This window comes from Hippopotamus amphibius, chromosome 5 (assembly GCF_030028045.1).
Source record: "Hippopotamus amphibius kiboko isolate mHipAmp2 chromosome 5, mHipAmp2.hap2, whole genome shotgun sequence".
Classification (NCBI taxonomy): Eukaryota; Metazoa; Chordata; class Mammalia; order Artiodactyla; family Hippopotamidae; genus Hippopotamus; species Hippopotamus amphibius.
In genome coordinates this window covers 58820937-58825024 of record NC_080190.1, presented here as the reverse complement: position 1 = coordinate 58825024, position 4088 = coordinate 58820937, and the positions used below count along the sequence as shown (strand labels likewise).

Sequence of the window (4088 nt, the reverse complement as noted above, 5' to 3'; positions counted from 1 at the left end):
GAAGGGGAAGTGGGAAGCATGTGGGGCAGGCCCACACCAACCCTGCCTCCATTCACTCCATAATGTTATTCCTGGAATCACCATCTGTGCTGGGTTGGGTTCTGCCGGCTTGGCCAAGGAGGGGACCTGAATTTCCCAGAATCGCCTTCTCTGTGGGGTTCTGAGTTAGGGTTGGCCAAAAGTAGAATTGTGTGAGATTTGGAAGATGGAAGCAAAGAATAATTCATCCTTCTCAGAAGATTGTGGTGATCAGACACGATGACAGACAGACCTAGGTGTGTCCAATAGGTGCCAGCTTCCAGTTCATTTGTCTGACTCCTGAACTTGCCAAAGGGACCAGTGGCAGCCCCAAGCCCCCCATCATGTGCTGGACAGAAGTTTACCCAGAGACGGCAGCTTCTCAGTGAGCTCCCCGTGCAGTGGCCAGATGCGCTGGGGTTTCCCGCCAGCATCTGCCTGTGTCAGTGTTTTGGGCCACGGGAGCCTCCCTTGGGTCCTGGCCCAGATTTTCACCTGTCAAGCCCCACCCACAACTGGGTAAGCTCCTCTATAAATGCAGCTAAAAATAGGACTTGTCCCTGAGTGTTGGAGGAGCTGGTGTGTTAACAAGGCAGTGAGTGCACTTAGGACCCTGCCCAGCACAGAGTGGGAGCTACAAAGTGTGAACGGTTGCTGTGAGCACCTACCTGCCCTCGTCCAGGCACCGGCCAGGTGTCTGCACAGGTGTCTATTCATTTCATCCCTCCATCAATCCTATGAGAGTGGTACTGCAATTAACCCCACTTACAGAGTCACAGCCAGGCTAGTAGGTTGGAAAACATGAAATTGCCACTTTTGTAGGTCAAACATTGTTCTGTATCAGCAAATGCATGTGACTCCCAGCTAGTACGACTGCGGGCCTCGCAGCCAGGCAACCTGCCTGAGCTGTGCAGCCTGCACATTTACTGAGCACCTACTGTGTGCTGGAGAGACTGCACCTCCATTACAGCACTTAAACAGCATCACAGCAGGGCTGTTCATGTTAAACATGCTGTGTGCATGTGGACCAGGGAGCCACGGGATATTTTAAATACCTTCCTCCAAAACCTTAGCTCACTCCTTCAGTATCCAGCTTAGATACCCTCTCCTCCATGAAGCCTTCCCTGACTTCCCCAACAGAGGACCCCTTCTGTGTAAGGATGCAGAGGCAGGAAAGGGCCCTGCTCATCGGGAGACAGTGGGAGTTTTGTGTGGCCAGGGTGTTGAATGCACTTTGGGAGAGGCTGGAAAGGGAGCTGAGTGGTGAGGATAGGCCTCAGAGGCCACGTGGAGTTTCGCTCCACTCTTGTAGCGAGAACAAGGTGCCAGGGTCAGCTCTGCTCACCGCTGAAATGGCCCTGAATCTGTTCTTTTTGTCTGCTCATGGGCCTGCTTGGAGGCTGCTCCTTGTGGAGGGCACGTCCACAAGGAGCATGGCCTAGGAGATGGGAGAGTTTCTGAGCCTGGTTGGCATCATGGCAGGAAACCTCCTGTTCATGCCAACAGGTCCTGGAAGAGTGACTGAGGCCCTTGGCCTCTGCTCTGGGACTCTCAGGCCACCCCAGCTCCCACTCTCTGCTTTCCTGAACCTGCGCCCATGGCTTCGTTCCAGCAAGTGCCATCTCAGCCCAGGCCTGATGCTGCCTGACTCAGCTTCCTTTTTCCTTTGTCCCTCAAGACACCCTCGCCGCCCTTGGTATGTCCTGCCCATCCCTGTGTCTGTCCTGTGTGCTCCTTGTGTGGGGTTGGGGAATCAGACAGCATGCGTCAGAAGCAGGCTCTCCCTGGGGTCTTGCCTAGGACTGTCTGGGATGCCCCTTCCCCTTCCGTGTGCTTGAGAGCAAGGACTCCGAGCCTAGGCTATCTGGTAGGAGTCCTGCTCTGCCCCCCACCCTTAACCAGTTTCTCCTCTGGAAAGCGGGCTTGCAGAGAGCACCCAACTCGGAGGCAGTGTGTGCCGGTAAACATTTGACAGCCGGCTCTCCAGGTGTAGTTCCAGCCCGAAAGTTAGTTGGCACTTTTGTTTACAGTAATAGGTAAGGTGAAAGTGAAACAGTGAAAGGTGTATACAAACCACTCATTCTTCAAAGACCTGAGGGACCTCTTTGCTGAATCGGATGATCATTTTTGAATATAGAGAAATATTTTCTCTTTTTTTGGGGGGTGCTAGTCACAAAGCAACAGCTGCAGACTTTGGTACACCTTTAAGTTTCATTTGTATGATTAATATTTTCTATATCACTTTCTTAAGTATAGGAAATCAACAACAACAACAAAAATCAAGTCCTGATTCTCAGCCCTTAACAATTTCCGTGTGACATCACCAAAAGCAGAATTGGGAAGAGAGACTTGATAGTCACCATCATATAGTATTTCCACCCCACAGAGGTAGTAGATGTGAATAAACTCAAAAAGCATAGATTAACAATAAAATGTAGTAAGATAATTGGGAAGTGATGGGTTTTGAATTTATGTAATTTAATTTTTTATTAATCGCTGTATTTAATACCCATCCCATAGAATCCCTGGAAACATAACAACTGGCTCTTAGGAGCTGATATGAGTTGGCTCTAGTATTCCACCCCAGGGTTATTGTGGGGAATAAATAATTTAATATTTTTGAAAGTGCTAAGAATACCCTGGGACACTCCTGTCGTTAGACCTGCACAAACCTGGCTCCTGCCCAGGCCCCATGCTCTGCAGTGCCTTCCTTGAAGTTTTCAGAAAATGTACGGTGACCCTGGTCCCAGTTTCTCCACTTGGGGCTTTCCCTACATGTCAGGTAGGTCAGGTAGGCTGCAGGACTCAGGCCTATGAGGCTGACCAGGGCCTAATTCTGGGAGGGCCATCTGTTGAGTGAATTACCTGCATTGGCCAGCATGGTATTTCTTTTCTACTTTAAGTTTTTAATAGCAGTATTATTAAGATATAGTTCACATACCATACAGTCACCCATTTTAAGTGTATAATTCGGTGGTTTTTAGTATTAATTCAAAGTTGTGCAGCCATCATCAGAATAAATTTTAGGACATTTTAATCACCCCAAATGAATCCTGTACCCTTTAGCTATCATCCTCCAATTTCTCCTGTCTCCCCCAGCCCTAAGCAACCACTTGTCTACATTCTGTATCTATAGAGTTGCCTGTTCTGGACATTTCATATGAATGGAATCATATAACGTGGGGTATTTTGTGACTTACTTGTCACTTAGTATACTATTTTCAAGGTTCATCCATGTGGTAGCGTGTATCAATACTTCATTCTTTTTTTTTTTTTTTTTGTATTTGATTTGGTTTATTTTTTCTTTCATGGTGCATTAAATTCTTTCAATTAGTGTTTTGTTTTTCCTTGCGTATAAAAATATGGAACGCTTCACAAATTTGCGTGTCATCCTTGCGCAGGGGCCATGCTAATCTTCTCTGTATCGTTCCAATTTTAGTATATGTGCTGCCGAAGCGAGCACCAATACTTCATTCTTTTTTATGGCTAAATAATATTCCATCATGGGGGAATGTCACATTTTGTTTATCCGTTCCTCCATAGATAGACCTTTGGGTTGTTTTCACTTTTTGACTATTGTGAACAATATTTCTATGAACATTCGTGTACAAATTTTTATGTGGACATATATTTTTATTCTCTTGCGTATATACCTAGGAGTGGAATCGTTGGGTTATATGGTAACTCTGTGTTTAATTGTTTGAGGAACTGTCAGACTCTTTTCCTAAGTGGCCATTTGGAAAATGTCCCACTTTCCTTTCTTGCCAGTAGTGTATTAAGGTTCTAATTTTCTACATACTCACCAACATTTGTTATTATCTGACTTTTTGATTCTAGCCATCCCAGTGCATGTGAAGATCTGTCTCATTGTGGTTTTGATCTGTGTTTCCCTAATGGCTAATGATACTGAGTATCTCTTCATATGTTTATTGGCTGTTTTATGTCTTCTTTGGAGGAATGCCTATTCAGATCCTTTGTTCATTTTAATTATTTTTCATGTTATTATTGAGTTGTAAGTGTTCCTTAGGTATTCTACATACAAGTCCATTATCAGATATATGATTTGCAAA

At 45.7% G+C, this 4088-nt stretch overlaps 1 non-coding gene across 1 annotated transcript; it reads right to left on the bottom strand.

The window, feature by feature from the left end:
• Window positions 1-3374: 3374 nt before the first annotated feature.
• On the bottom strand, window positions 3375-3481 carry LOC130854629 (U6 spliceosomal RNA). The gene has a single exon (XR_009054078.1). It is a non-coding gene; the product is annotated as a U6 spliceosomal RNA (small nuclear RNA).
• Window positions 3482-4088: the final 607 nt, after the last annotated feature.